Here is a 16,989-nt window from a genome sequence, read left to right as displayed (position 1 = left end):
ACGTATCGTCGTCTTTGGTGCTCAAACCATAAGTAGCCCTCTACATGGATTCATAAGGAAATCTTGTTTTCTTTCTAGGAAAGTGCTCCATGCCCTGCTTTAAAAGAAATTGAAATCTAATATTCCCTTCCTTCATATCGATGATAGCACTGATAGTCCTTAGGAAAGGTCTACCAAGAATGATAGGGCATGTAGGATTGCTATCAATGTCAAGTATAATGAAATCCACGGGTACATAGTTCCTATTTGCAATAATAAGAACATCATTGGTCCTTTCCATGGGTTTCTTGACAGTAGAATACGCAAGATGCAAATTAAGAGAACACTCCTCAATCTCATTAAAACCAAGAACATCACATAAAGACTTTGGAATCGCGGAAACACTAGCACCCAAATCACCCAAAGCATTGCATTCATAGTTTTTGATTTTGATTTTGATAGTAGGTTCCCACTCATCATGAATCTTTCTAGGGATAGAGACTTCCAATTCAAGTTTCTCTTCAAGAGATTTTATCATAGGTTCGATGATATGATCGGTAAAGGCCTTGTTTTAGCTATAAGCATGTGGAGAGTTTAGCATGGATTGCATCAAGGAAATGTATTCAATCAAGGAGCAACTATCATAATTGAATTCCTTGAAATCCAAAGTATTAATTTCATTACTACTCAAAGTTTTAATATCTTCTACTCCAGTTTCAATGCTTGTAGCATCAAGATAGGTGGATTCCGAATCATTTGGGCGTTTTTCAACCAAAGTGGATTCATATGCAGCCCCATCATGATTAGGTTTGACACAAGAGGTGGCCCAGGGAGCCCACAAGACTGGGAGGCGCGGGCCCCCCTGGCCGCGGCTAGGGGGCTTGTGGGGTCCCTGGTGGCCCCCTGACTTGGTTCTCAAGTTCGCCGATCTTCTTCTGTTTCGGAAAAAATCTTTTTGGAAGTTTCGTTCCGTTTGGATTCTGTTTAAATTCTTCCTCTGAAAAGGGTAAAAAACACGGAAAAAAAGGAACTGACACCTGGCACTGAGTTAATAAGTTAGTCCCAAAAAAGATATAAAATGCATACAAAACATCCAAAGTTTGACAAGATAATAGCATGAAACCATAAAAAATTATAGATACGTTGGAGACGTATCACGCCCCGGAGGCAGGGGCGAGTATACCACCCCGGCCTCCAGGTTGGGATCATCTGGCGTGGGAACATGGGCGTGTGTTCCACCCTTAGTCCCTCGTGAGTGGCCTCTCGGCCTGGATACAAGGGTGCGCCCACCCAGCCCCAGGCGAGAGGTCCCCGGTCCCCAGACCAAGACGTCTGTCCGAAGCAGCTCCCGGCTAGTAGGTGTGCCCCACGAGGATACCCGCGCTAGATGTCCTCGAGAAGCCACCCCCGCGTGCCACCCCCGCGGTGCAGATCATACCTGTTTGCGCGGGGCTGCCCGCGGGGTCGCGTGTGCTTCTCCTGCCATGGTGATGGCCTGTGCTGCCTCCTTCGTAGCCCGGACGCGTGCTTGCGCGGTCGTCGTCGAACCGAGCGCGCCTCCAGGGGTTGATGTTGTCGGGCCTACAAAAGACTTCCAACGGCGCCAGAAACACGTGCTGACGGGAGACTGTTCCTGTCTTGATTCTCCTCAGCAACGGCACCAGGAATCCTTGTGCTACGGCTACGCCTTTAGGAACTTCCTAGGAAAATATGCAAAGGATTTCCCCGTGGCCTTGGAGCCTTGCATTGGTGTTCCCTCGAAGCGGAAAGGGTGATGTAGCGCAGCGGTGGTAAGTATTTCCCTCAATTTTGACAACCAATGTATCGATCCAGTGAAGGAGTATCACAAGTGCCTGCACAAACACAAAAAGCTTGCTCCCAACGCTATGAAGGGGTTGTCAATCCCTTATAGATTGTTTGCCAAGTGAGAACTAAAAGCAACAAAGTAACAAAGCAAAGTCAAAGCAGAGGTGTAAACGATAGGTGTGAATAGACACGGGGGCCATAATGTTTACTCGTGGCTTCTCTCATGAAAGCAAGTAGACGGTGGGTGAACGAATTACTGTCGAGCAATTGACAGAATCGTGCAAAGTCGTGACGTCATCTATGGCAATGATTATATCTATAAGCATCACGTCCAAAACAAGTAGACCGATACTTTCTGCATCTACTACTATTACTCCACATGTCGACCGCTATCCAGCATGCATCTAGTGTATTAAGTCCAAAAGAACAGAGTAATGCCTTAAGCAAGATGACATGATGTAGGTGGACAATCTCATATCTACGACAAAGCCAACCTTGTTACCCTTGATGGCAACTACACGATGTGTGCCTTGCTGCCCCTACTATCACTGGGAAAGGTCACCACACGGTAAGAACCCAAAACCAAGCACTTCTCCCATTGCAAGAATCATAGATCTAGTTGGCCAAACAAAACCCAAGACTCGGAGAGACTTACAAGGATATCAAATCATGCATATAAGAAATCAGCAAAGACTCAAATATATATCATAGATAATCTGATCACAAATCCACAATTCATCGGATCTCGACAAACACACCGCCAAAGAGGATTACATCGGATAGATCTCCATGAAGATCATGGAGAACTTTGTATTGAAGATCCAAGAGAGAGAAGAAGCCATCTAGCTACTAACTACGGACCCGTAGGTCTGAAGTGAACTACTCACGAGTCATTCGAGGGGCGATGATGTTGATGAAGAAGCCCTCCAACTCCAAAGTCCCCTCTGGCAGGGCACGGGAAGGGTCTCCAGATGAGATCTCGCGGAAACAGAAACTTGCGGCGGCGGAACTCTTGATCTAGGTTTCTTTCTCGAGGTTTTTGAATTTATAGGACCATATGGCGGTGGAGTTGCATCAAGTGGGCCCCCGAGGAGCCCACAAGCTGGATTGGCGCGACCTAGGGGGGTCGCGGCAACACGGCTTGTGGCGCCCTTGGGACCCCCCTCTGGTATCTTTTTCTTCTGGTATTTTTGATATTTTCCATAAAAAATCATCGCGAAAGAATTATTCCGTTTGGACTCCGTTCCAAAATCAGATCCGAAAAGAGTCAAAAACACAGAAAAACAGGAACTGGCGCTTGGCACTGAGTTAATAAGTTAGTCCCAAAAAATATATAAAAGGTAAACAAAACATCCAAAGTTAACAAGATAACAACGTGAAACCATCAAAAATTATAGATACGTTTGAGATGTATCAAGCATCCCCAAGCTTAACTCCTGCTCGTCCTCGAGTAGGGAAGTGATAAAGAATGAATTTTTGATGCTTTCATGCTACCTAGCATAGATGTCCTTTGTAACTCCTATTATGTGACATGAAAGTTCAGATCCATTAGATTCAAAACAATAGTTTGCTATTGACGTGGAAACAATAATACTTCAAGCAAACTAGAAAAGTAATCATGAACTTTCAAAATAACAAGGCCAAAAGAAAGTTATCCCTCCAAAATCATATAGTCTCGCTATGCTCTATCATCATTGCACAACGAGTTTAAATCATGCACAACCCTGATATTGGCCAAGTAATTGTTTTTGCACCTTTACTTTCTCAAACCTTTTCAACTCTCACGCAATACATGAGCGTGAGCCATGGTTTTTGCACTATAAGTGGTGTGGAGTGTGGTGGAGGTTGAAAGACAAAGAAGGAGAAGATGATCACATTAACTAGGCATATCAATGAGCAGTGGAGATGTTCATCAATAAATATCAATGTGAATGAGTAGGGATTTCCATACAAATGATGCACTAGAGCTATGAGTATGTGAAATCTCTTAAAGAAAACTAGTGGGTGTGCATCCAACTTGCTTGCTCACGAAGACCTAAGGCAATTTTTAGGAAGCCTATCATTGGAATATACAAGCCAAGTTATATAATGAAAATTTCTCACTAGCCATATGGTGGTGACAAAACGAGATACTCTCAATCATGAAGATCATGGTGCTTAATATGCACAAGTGTGGAAAGGTTGTAGCATTGTCCCTTCTCTCTATTTCTCTCATTTTTTTGGATGGTCTCTTTGGCCTCTTTTTTTATTTCTTTTTATTTTTGTGGGCACCTTTGGCCTCTTTTATTTCCTCACATGGGACAATGCTCCATCAATGATGATCATCACACTTACAACTCAAAACTTATGGCAACAATGACTCTATATGAAATGCCTTCGGTAGTGTACCGTGACAATGATCTAGCATGGCGTAGACATAAATGGAAATATCATGCTAGCTAATTATGATCATGCAATGGCAATGTAGACGTGGTGGCACATGTCATGGTGGTAGTTGCGTGGCAATATATCTCAGAATGACTTTGAAAAAGCCATAGTAGGTAGGTATGGTGGCTGTTTTGCGGGAGGCTAATGGTGGGTTTTGTGCACTGGCGAAAGTTGCACGGCACTAAAGAAGATAATGATGGTGAAAGGTGAAAGTGCATCTAAACCATGGACTCAACATTAGTCATGAAGAACTCATATAATTGTTGCAAAAGTTATATTAGTAATCGAAACAAAGCATTCAATGCATACTCCTAGGGGAAGGGTTGGTAGGTATAAACCATCGCGTGATCCCGACCGCCACACAAAGGATGACAATCAATAGACTAATCATGCTCAGACTTCATCACATAGCGGTTCACCATATGTGCATGCTACGGGAATCACTAACTTCAACACAAGCATTTCTAGATTCACAACACCTTACTAATATAACTTCAATATTACCATAACCAGAACTCAAAACTACTTGAGATGAATCAAACTTCTCTAACTATTCAAGGCACATGAAGGTGGAAGTTTTTGTATCCTTTTCGATAACTACCCCTTTTGAGACTACTTTCATAGCATAGATCAGCTACGAAGCCACGCACCGCCGTGCTCTAAAAGATATAAGTGAAGCACATGTGAGCTGAATTGTCTACCAAAGGATATAAGTGAAGCTCGACAAAATCACGGTGAGTGCATGTCTCTCTCTCTCTAGGTGTGCAGCAAGGATGATTTTGACACAAAAAAATAAAAGACTCCTACGATACAAGATGCTCCAAGCAAAACACATAACATGTGGTGAACAGAAATATAATCCCAAGTAACATTACCGATGGATTGAAGACGAGAGAGGGATGCCTTCCCGGGGCATCCCCAAGCTTACGCTTTTACGGCATCCTTGAATCTCTTGGGGTGCCTTGGGAATCCCCAAGCTTGAGCTCTTGCCACTCTTTATATTTTTGTCCATAAGAACTTCACCCAAAACTTGAAAACTTCACAACACAAAACTTAAACATAAACTCGTGATAACATTAGTATAAAAAAACAAACCACCACTTCCTTAGTTACTGTAGCAAACTTGAATTCTACTTATGCTTATGTTGTGTTACTGTATTTTCAATCTTCCATGGCTAATACCCCCGGATACTATCCATAGTTTCATCAAAATAAGCAACCAACACAACAAAAACAGAATTTGTTAACAGCAGACCGGTCTGTAGCAATCTGTATACTTCGTATACTTGTGTTACTTTAGAAATCTGAAAAATTACGAAAGTCGGAAGAATTTGCGTAGAAATTAGAAGCAAAAAGAATATCTCAAAATCTCTTACAGAAAAAACATGAAAATTCTTTTCGTGAGCAGAAAGTTTCTGTCTTTTCCAGCATGACCAAACGATCACCGCCAAGACTAATCATAACGGTTTTGCTTGGCACAAACGCAAAAACAAAAACAAAAAACACAATCATAACAGAATTATGAAAGTGTGGAAAACACAAAACAGAAAGAAAAATGATATATTCGTTGGGTTGCCTCCCAACAAGCGCTATTGTTTAACGCCCTTAGCTAGGCATAAGGTGATGGAATCACGTATAGTCATCTTTGGTGCTCAAACCATAAGTAGCCCTCATCATAGATTCATAAGGCAATCTTATTTTCTTTCTAGGAAAGTGCTCCATGCCCTTCTTTAAGGGGAATTGAAATCTAATATTCCCTTCCTTCATATCAATGATAGCACCAATAGTCCTTAGGAAAGGTCTACGAAGAATAATGGAACATGAAGGATTGCACTCTATGTCAAGTACAATAAAATCCATGGGTACATAGTTCTTATTTGCAACAATAAGAACATCATCGATCCTTCCCATGGGTCTCTTGACAGAAGAATCCGCAAGATACAAATTAAGAGAACACTCTTCAATCTCATGAAAACCAAGAATATCACATAAAGATTTTGGAATCACGGAAACACTAGCACCCAAATCACACTAAGCATTGCACTCATAGTTTTTGATCTTGATTTTGATAGTAGGTTCCCACTAATCATGAAGTTTTCTAGGTATAGAGACTTCTAGTTCGAGCTTCTCTTCAAGAGATTTCATCATAGCATCTACGATATGCGCGGTAAAGGCTTTGTTTTGGCTATAAGCATGTGGAGAGTTTGCAATGGATTGCATAAAAGAAATGCATTCAAACAAGGAACAACTATCATAATTGAATTCCTTGAAATCCAAAGTGGGAGTTTCATTACTACCCAAAATTATGATTTCTTCTACTCCACTCTCCACACCTTTATCATCAAGATAGGTGGACTCCGAATCATTGGGGCGTTTTTCAACTAAAGTGGATTCATATCCAGCCCCGTCATCAATAGGTTTGACACGCAAAAACAAAGATTCAAGAGGAGACACACCAAGCACTTTAAGATCTTCGTGATTTGCATCACTAGAATGCACCCTTTTAAACCATTCATGCCTAGCGCGAATTTGGGCGGTTCTTTCTTTGCTCTCATTCATGGAGACACATCTAACTTTCAAAGTTTCATCCAAGTTGACCTTGGGAGGAGCACATCTAACTTTCAAAGCATCAATATCACAAGACATCCTATCAACGCTCTTAGCCAAATCGTCTATTTTGAGTAGTTTTTCCTCTATGGACGCATTGAAAATCTTTTGAGAGTTGATGAACTCTTTGATATTACTCTCTAAATCAGAGGGTAATTTGTTGTGATTTCCATAAGTGTTGTTGTAGGAATTGCCATAATTGTTAGAGGAGTTACTAGGAAAAGGCCTAGGAACATAGTTTCCTCTAAAAGCATTGTTGTTGCCAAAATTATTCCTACCAACAAAATTAATGTCCAACTAGCGTTGCTACTCTCAATCAAGGAAGATAGTGGCATGTCATTAGGATCTAAAGGAGCGTTTCTACTAGCAACTAAATTCATCAACTCGTGCATCTTAGCACTAAGCGAGTTAATTTCTTTTATAGCGTGTACCTTTTTGCTAGCAGGTGACCTTTCAGTATGCCACTGAGAGTAGTTGGTCATCATATTGTCTAGGAGTTTGTAAAGTCTCCTAACGTGATTTCCATGAACGTTCCACCTGAGGCAGAGTCCAAGATATTGCGAGAAGCGAAATTCAAACCAGCGTACAAGATTTGTATAATCATCCACAAACTCAAGCCATGAGCGGGACAATTTCTAATCATAGCTTCATCCTCTCCCAAGATTGTGCAACATGTTCATGATCAAGTTGCTTGAAATTCATGATATCGTTACGTAAGGAGATGATCTTAGCCGGCGGAAAATACTTGGATATGTAAGCATCTTTGCACTTATCCCACGAATCGATACTATTTTTAGGCAAATAAGAAAACCAAGTTTTTGCGCGATCTCACAACGAGAAAGGAAAAAGTTTCAACTTAATCACGTCATTATCCACATCTCTTTTCTTTTGCATATCGCAAAGCTCAATGAAGGTATTGAGATGGGATGCGACATCTTCACTAGGAAGGCCAGAGAATTGCTCTTTCATAACAAGATTCAACAAAGCTGCGTTGATTTCATACGATTCCGCACTAGTGGCGGGAGCAATCGGAGTACTAATAAAATCATTATTATTAGTGCTCAAGAAGTCGCAAAGTTTGGTGTTTTAGCCATGATCACTTCAACAAACAAACAAGCACACAAGCAAGCAAGAAAACCGGCAAAGGAGAAAGGCAAACGAAAACGAGAAATGTGAAGTGGGGGAGAGGAAAACGAGAGGCAACTGGCAAAAAAGTAAATGCAGGAGATGAGTTTGTGAGACCTACTTGGATAGATCTCTCCGTCCCCGGCAATAGCGCGAGAAATACTTCTGCTGATGCAACAAAAGACCTTCCAACGGCACCAGAAACACGTGCTGACGGGAGACTGTTCTTGTCTTGATTCTCCTCAGCAACGGCACCAGGAATCCTTCTGCTACGGCTACGCCTTTAGGGACTTCCTAGGCAAATATGCAAAGGATTTCCCCGTGGCCTTGGAGCCTTGTGTTGGTGTTCCCTCGAAGCGGAAAGGGTGATGTAGCACAGCGGTGGTAAGTATTTCCCTCAGTTTTGAGAACCAAGGTATCGATCCAGTGAAGGAGTATCACAAGTGCCTGCACAAACACAAAAAGCATGCTCCCAACGCTATGAAGGGGTTGTCAATCCCTTATAGATTGTTTGCCAAGTGAGAACTAAAAGCAACAAAGTAACAAAGCAAAGTAAAAGTGGAGGTGTAAACGATAGGTGTGAATAGACCCAAGGGCCATAGTGTTTACTAGTGGCTTCTCTCATGAAAGCAAGTAGACGGTGGGTGAACGAATTACTGTCGAGCAATTGATAGAACTGCGCAAAGTCGTGACGTCATCTATGGCAATGATTATATCTATAGGCATCACGTCCAACACAAGTAGACCGATACTTTCTGCATCTACTACTATTACTCCACACGTCGACCCCTATCCAACATGCATCTAGTGTATTAAGTCCAAAAGAACAGAGTAACACCTTAAGCAATATGACATGATGTAGGTGGACAATCTCATATCTACGACAAAGCCCACCTTGTTACCCTTGATGGCAACTACATGATGTGTGCCTTGCTGCCCCTACTTTCACTGGGAAAGGTCACCACACGGTAAGAACCCAAAACCAAGCACTTCTCCCATTGCAAGAATCATAGATCTAGTTGGCCAAACAAAATCCAAGACCCGGAGAGACTTACAAGGATATCAAATCATGCATATAAGAAATCAACAAAGGCTCAAATATATATCATAGATAATCTGATCACAAATCCACAATCCATCGGATCTCAACAAAGACACCGCCAAAGAGGATTACATCGGATAGATCTCCATGAAGATCATGGAGAACTTTGTATTGAAGATCCAAGAGAGAGAAGAAGCCATCTAGCTACTAACTACGGACCCGTAGGTCTGAAGTGAACTACTCACGAGTCATTGGAGGGGCGATGATGTTGATGAAGAAGCCCTCCAACTCCAAAGTCCCCTCCAGCAGGGCACCGGGAAGGGTCTCCAGATGAGATCTCGCGAAAACAGGAACTTGTGGCGGCGGAACTCCCGATCTAGGTTTCTTTTTGGAGGTTTCTCAATTTATAGGACCATATGGCGGTGGAGTTGCATCAAGTGGGCCCCCGAGGGGCCCAGAAACTTGATTGGCACGACCTAGGGGGGGCGGCGACAGGGCTTGTGGCACCCTCGGGACCCCCTCCGGTATCTTTTTCTTCCGATATTTTTGATATTTTCCATAAAAAATCATCGCGAAAGAATTATTCCGTTTGGACTCCGTTCCAAAATAAGATCTGAAAAGAGTCAAAAACATAGAAAAAACACGAACTGGCGCTTGGCACTGAGTTAATAAGTTAGTCCCAAAAAAGATATAAAAGGTAAACAAAACATCCAAAGTTAACAAGATAACAGGGTGAAACCATAAAAAATATAGATACGTTTGAGACGTATCAGGCCTCCAGTACTCCCTCCCCGCTCCGTGAAGCGTGCCGATGGGTGTTGGGTGACGCCTCCCCAACGTGATCGGATCCCGTGCCTCCAGCGGCTCCCGCCGAATCCCCAGTAAGGGCGAGCCTAAGGGTAAGTTTGGGACGCATCCGCGTGGTTCTCTGATTATAGCCCCTGGGGATGCGGGCCAACAAGCACGGCTCCTGCGGGGGCACACTTGGGTCTCGTTAGTGGTGTTACGCCCAAGAGTGTGCCTGTGTCCGGCAGTGCGGCGGCGGCGGGTGGCTTGCTGGCGTCTGAGCTCGTGCGCCACCAGGAGCGCGACATGTTTGTGCGTCAGGTGGCTTGCTGGCACCTGAGCTCATGCGCCACCAGGAGCGCGACATGTCTATGTGTCGGGTGCTGGCAAGTTCGGAGGGGGGGACAGCTTGGACGGGTGGAATGGTCGGAGCAACGGGGGATGCCCAGCGGTTGGTGAAGGCGGCAGCCCCCGGCGCTCGTCGAAACCTCGTCTGGTGTGAATGCCAGCCGGCGGTCCAGCAGAGCGCTACGGGGCGTCTCGGCCCGTTTGCGACGTCCGCGCCACGCGAGCGGCTCGCCTCTTCACGCGAGTTCGATGTCTCCCTACCATGAGTGTGATCAGCTTCAGCTGGCCGGGCCCTGGGAGAGACCTTGACATGCCCCCTGTGTGGCGCGCCAAATGTCAGATTTCGGGCTCCGCAAAACCATTAAGATTGAAATTCAGGGGCGTATACGAAGGTTTCTCACTGGTTCGGCTCACCTAGCTTGCTACTCGCCGAGGATGGCAAGGAACTCACTCGATGGTGACGAAGACACAAAACACAGCAGTTTACCTAGGTTCGGGCCGCTGTGAAGCGTAATACCCTACTCCTGCTTTGGTGGATTGACTCTCTTGGAGGAGGGTGGAAGAACTAGTATAGTATTCAGGAGCCTCCAGAGGCTGGGTGACTTTGTGTGGTGCTCGTGGGTGAATGAATCTGTGTCCTCTACGAAGTATCCTATCCTCTATATATAGTGGCGGCCCGGTCCTCTTCCCTTATCATTTCGGCAGGAAGGGATCCCACAATGGCCAATTTTGAAGGGGAGCAGGGGAACATGCTCCCCTGCCTAAAGGTGGTCTTCGCCTGCAAAGTAGCTGCCAACACTGCAGGGACGGGCCCAGGGGTGACGTTTGCCCTACTAGCGGCCGGCGACGGCCGTGTTGCACCAGAATGGAAACCTTTGGTAGATGCCCTCGGAACCCCGATACGTCCATGCCCCCTTTGCACTAAAGGGGAAATTGCGCTGCCCTGCTGTCCGCTCCTCGCCTGTCCTTCCTCGACCGAGCCTCGCCTCGGAATATCCACCGCTCCAGAGGGGTCCTGAGGAGGCCCCCTACGGGTCTTGATGTTGTTCCTCCTCGCGAGGCTTGGCCCCTCGCGAGGGCCTTGTCTTGGGAGGTGCCGGGCCCATCAATTCACTTGATAAAGTGGGTCGACCTTGGGCCGCAGGCAGGCAGATCTGGGTACCCCCATTCCCAGAATGCCAACATTGATGATATCTTGTTCGGCTTGAAGCCATTGCTACTTCTCTTTTAGGTTGCGGGCGGTAGCTATAAGTTGCTGCCTGAACCATTCGTGACCCTCCAGGTCCTCAGGAACTCTGAAGTCTTCAGCCTCTAAGCTGTCTTCCGCCTCGACAGGGGGGAGGTAGTTGTCACCATAGGAATCATCGGGGTCATCGAGATCGTGCTAACCCTCGAGCGTGTTTTGGTATTCTCGTGGCTGCTCAGGAGCTACGAGGTCCTCCGGGGTTTTATAATCCCCGGTACCCTGTATGGCCTCCCTTCCTTTGTTCGCCTTGGCCCGCTTACGCTATCTTTGATGCTTTGATGGTTCTTCCCCGGACTTGTTGCCATTTTGTTTGGGGGTATGATCACCGTCATCATGGTGTGTGTCCACCATGTAGACATCATAGGTGGAGGTGGTCTTCCACCGCCCGATATTTACAGGTGCGGGGTTACTGGCCTCATCGTCCATGTCCTCGACCTCCTCGGAGGCGTAGTCCAACATGTAGATTAAGTCTTTGATGGTGGTGTTGGGTAACGTAGCATAAATTCAAAATTTTCCTACGCATGTTCAGATCTTCCTATGGAGAGACCAGCAACGAGAGAGGGGTAAGAGCATCTTCGTACCTTTGAAGATCGCTAAGCGGAAGCGTTACTAGAATGCGGTTGATGGAGTCGTACTCGCGGCGATTCTAATCTAGTGCCGAACAACGTCACCTCCGCGTTCAACACACGTGCAGCCCGGTGACGTCTCCCGCACCTTGATACAGCAAGGAGGAGGGAGAGGTTGGAGAAGAAGTCCAGCAACACCACGGCATGGTGTCGGTGGAGAGACGAGGTCTCCCGGCAGGGCTTCGCCAAGCGCCGACAGAGAGGAGGTGGGAGAGGAGCAGGGCTGCGCCGAGAGAGATGAAACCGTGTCTCCAACAGCCCCGAGTCCTCATCTATATATAGGGGGAGGGGAAGGGGGCGCAGCCCTTAGGGTTCCCACCCCCAAGGGGTGCGGCAGCCCCAGATGGGAGAGGGGGCGGCGGCCAGGGCAGGGAGGAGGGGTGGCGCACCCCTCTGTTGGGCCTTAGGCCCACCTATGCTAGGGTTCCCCCCTTCCCCCTTTCTCTGGTGCGCATGGGCTGGGTGGGGGGCGCACCAGCCCACCTAGGGGCTTGTTCCCTTCCCCACTTAGCCCATCTAGCCTCCCGGGGTCGTTGCTCCCCTTCGGTGGTCCCGTGGGACCACCTCCGGTGGTCCCGTGGGACCACCTCCGGTGGTCCCGGTGGTCCCGGTACGTTACCGGTGACGCCCGAAACACTTCCGGTGTCCAAAACCATCCATCCTATATATCAATCTTTACCTCCGGACCATTCTGGAGCTCCTCGTGACATCCGGGATCTCATCCGGGACTCCGAACAACTTTCGGTAACCTCGTACAACAATTCCCTATAACCCTAGCGTCATCGAACCTTAAGTGTGTAGACCCTACGGGTTCGGGATTCAGGCAGACATGACCGAGACACGTCTCTGGCCAATAACCATCAGCGGGGTCTGGATACCCATGGTGGCTCCCACTTGCTCCACGATGATCTCATCGGATGAACCACGATGTCAAGGATTTAATCAATCCCGTATACGATTCCCTTTGTCTATCGGTATAGAACTTGCCTGTGATTCGATCGTTGGTATACCTATACCTTGTTCAATCTCGTTACCGGTAAGTCTCTTTACTCGTTTTGTAGCACGTCATCGTGTGACTAACTCCTTAGTCACATTGAGCTCACGATGATGTTCTACCGAGTGGGCCCAGAGATACCTCTCCGTCACACGGAGTGACAAATCCCGATCTCGATTCGTGCCAACCCAACAGACACTTTCGGAGGTACCCGTAGTGCACCTTTATAGTCACCCAGTTACGTTGTGATGTTTGATACACCCAAAGCACTCCTACGGTATCCGGGAGTTGCACAATCTCACGGTCGAAGGAAAAGATACTTGACATTAGAAAATCATTAGCATACGAACAATACGATCTAGTGCTAGGCTTAGGATTGGGTTTGTCCATCACATCATTCTCCCAATGATGTGACCCCGTTATCAATGACATCTAATGCCCATGATCAGGAAACCATGATCATCTATTGACTAACGAGCTAGCCAACTAGAGGCTTGCTAGGGACACATTGTGATCTATTCATTCACACATGTATTACTGTTTCCTGTTAATACAATTATAGCATGAACAATAGACGATTATCATGAATAGGGAAATATGATAATAACCATTTTATTAATGCCTCTAGGGCATATTTCCAACAGGTGGCTACCAAGTGGGTGTTGGGAGGGGCATAAAATTTCTCACTGCCTGCGTCTGAACCGATCCAAATATAGGTTGGGTCTGGGTGGTCGGTCATTTCCAATGATCAGATCCGGTCGAACATCTCGTTTAACATCAAGGGTCTGTCCTGATCGATCTCTTGATGGTTTCCGGAGTTGACCTCCGTGGCTTCCACAAGGGATGCATATTCGGCGATGGCAGTTAGCTGTTGCTTGGGCACGGAGGTTGGGTATGGGCGCAAAGCCAACTCTCCAACACAGAGGGAGCAGAAGGCATGGACACGCAAGAGATCTGAAGTTAAGGCCTTGGGGTTTTGGGGCTCGACGGACGGAACCGCGAGCTTAGTGGGGAAAAGATTGCCCTCGAAGTCGGCGAAGAATTCTAGATTCCCGAATCTTATCTCTTGTCCGGGGCATAACTTCCGATCTGGACGAGGTGGCCAGTTGGATCCGCGTGAAGTGTAACGGCGCCGAACACGAGAATCTGCCCTGTGACGAAGATGTCTCTGGTGCAGACTTGATCGCTGATGATTAAGCGAGCCATCAACCCTTCGAGCGATCTCATAGTGGAAATCTCAATGAAAGCACCAATGTCGTGTCAAAATCGGCGGATCTCGGGTAGGGGGTCCCAAGCTATGGACCTTGGGTCGATGGGTAACACGAGACGAATGGGACAATATTTGACCAGGGTCGGGCCCTCTTGAGGAGGTAAAACCCTACGTCCTACTTGATTGGTATTGATGTAGATGGGAATTACAGAGTTGATCTACTCGAGATTGTATGAGCTATAACCCTAGATGAGTCAACTTGCCTATACAGATGGAGCCCTCTTGTTTATATAGACACCAGGGGTTCCTAGGGTTACACATAACTGACCTCTAACCGGGGATAGATTGGTTGATCTAATCTACTCTACTTGGACGACACACCAGTCTTCGGAGTTTTCCTTCCTGAACACGAGGTTTTTAGGCAAACCGGTCTTTAACAACACGACCCGTCAAGTTGGCCCATAGGATATGGGCCAACCATCTGAGGACCCCTTAGTCTCGGACTCCCTCAGAGGGCACAAGACACTAGGGCATGCCCAACACCCCTAGCGTGCCCTGGTGGGTTGTGCCCACCTCGGGAGGCCTCTCCACCACCTATGAGCTCTATAAAAACCCAAATATTCAGAAAACCCTAGGGGAGTCGAGGAAACACAATTCCAGCCGCCGCAAGTTCCGAAACCACGAGATCCAATCCAGACACCATTACGGAGGGGTTCATCTTCCTCATAGGTGCCTCTCCGATGATGCGTGAGTAGACCACCATAAACATATGGGTCTGTAGGCAGTAGCTAGATGGCTTCTTCTTACTTTTTGTTTCTCAATACAATGATCTCTTGGAGATCCATATGATGTAATGACTTTTGCGGTGTGTTTGTTGGGATTCGATGAATTTTGAGCTCATGATCAGTTTGTATCCATGAATATTATTTGAGTCTTTTTTGATCTCTTATATGCGTGATTACTTATAGCCTCATATTTATTATTCGAATATTTGGTTTACTTAGGCCAATCGGATCGATTTTTCTTGCCATGGAAAGAGGTGCTTTGTGATGGGTTCAATCTTGCGGTGTCCTTTACCAGTGACAGAAGGGGCAGCAAGGCACGCATGTATCGTTGCCATTAAGGATAACAAGATGGGGCCTATTACTACATGAATAGATCTTGTATACATCATGTCACCGTTCTTATTGCATTATTCTATTTTCCATGAACTTAATACACTAGATGCATGCTGGATAGCGGTTGATGTGTGGAGTAATAGTAGTTGATGCAGAATCATTTCGGTCTACTAATCCTGGATATGATGCCTATATATTGATCATTGCCTTGGGTATCGTCATGATTATTAAATTTTCTATCAATTGCCCAACAGTAATTTGTTTACCCACCGTGTGCTATACTCATGAGAGAAACCACTAGTGAAACCTACGACCCCGGGTCTACTTTTATCATATTGTTTTCCGATCTATCTTTTTGCCATTTTTTTTCCAGATCAATTAATCCAAAAACCCAACAATACCTTGCTGCACTTTTTATTTACTTATTTTATCTTGTGTTATTTCAAGATCTATCTATCCAATATCATGCAAAAATATCTATCTTTTACCGTTGAGAGATTGACAACCTCTCTTACGCGCCGGGTTTCAAGTATTTGTTCTTTGTGTGCAGGTGTTGTTCACATAGCGTTGTGTGATTTTCCTCCATGGATTGATACCTTGGTTTCTTAACAGATGGAAATACTTACTGTAGCTATGCTGCATCATCCCTTCCTCCTTGGGGAAATACCGACGCAGTCTCAAGCGACGTGAAAGGAATTTCTGGCATCGTTGCCGGGGAGGAAGCAATCTCTTCGGTGTGCCAATCTTTCGTGCCAGGGAGACATCATCAACATTGTTTGGTTCCTAATCACAAATCTCATCTCCTTGCAATTTACATTATTTTCCATTTGCCTCTAGTTTTCATCTCTACCACTTCACAATTTTTTTCCATTTTATTTGCCCTCTTTTTCGTTTGCCTTTTTGCTTGTGTGCTATCTTTGCTTATGTTGCCATGTGCCTTCTATTTGCTTGCATCTTCGCTTGCTAAAAATAAATTGATATGATCCTCGTCCACTTGCTAATCTTTTCAAAATACCAAATTATGATGCACCAATTTCTAGTGAGTTGAGTGCACGTGATTATCTCTATGAAGTTTTGTTTGAAAATCATGAATCTGAAAATTTTGATGAAGTGCTGAAAGAAGAAGTTTATAGCGTGGCTCATGATAGCTCCATGATTGAGAAGCATGATTGCAATGATGTTACTATAAATTATATTAATGTCAATTATGTTAATGATATGCAAAACTACAAGCTTGGGGATGATGATTTTGTCATGTCCACTTCTTATTTCAATTATCATCATTGGGGTGATAATGCTTCTTATGATCTTGAAAAATTATTTAAGCCTCTTGATAAATATGTTATTGATAATAATGTTTGCAATAGTATCAAAAGTGGATTTGGAAGAGTGGCAACTCTAGGTAAAAATAATCCCACATATTTGGAGAGTGTTCATTCTTATGATTTTTTGATAAAAATGGGTTTGGAGAGGTCATGACTTTAGTTAATATTAATCCGAGTACATTGGAAAATTGTAAGACTTTTATGCATGTGGATCATGAAAAGAATGCTTTATGTGATAGTTATATTGTTGAATTTATTCATGATGCTACTAAAAATTATTATGAGAGAGGAACATATGCTTTTACATATTTTGATAATATCAAGTTTCTTCTCTATGTTTTGGAAATTTT

The 16,989-nt window shown here is 45.1% G+C and overlaps 1 pseudogene; it reads right to left on the bottom strand.

Annotated features, from left to right (window-relative positions):
• Window positions 1-963: 963 nt before the first annotated feature.
• The window catches only part of LOC123396643, a 73,883-nt pseudogene continuing 57,857 nt past the window's right edge, over window positions 964-16,989 (bottom strand).

This window comes from Hordeum vulgare, chromosome 5H (genome assembly GCF_904849725.1).
Source record: "Hordeum vulgare subsp. vulgare chromosome 5H, MorexV3_pseudomolecules_assembly, whole genome shotgun sequence".
In the NCBI taxonomy this organism is placed as follows: Eukaryota; Viridiplantae; Streptophyta; class Magnoliopsida; order Poales; family Poaceae; genus Hordeum; species Hordeum vulgare.
Note: the sequence above shows the minus strand (reverse complement) of the source record. Positions and strands in the feature narration are given on the sequence as shown.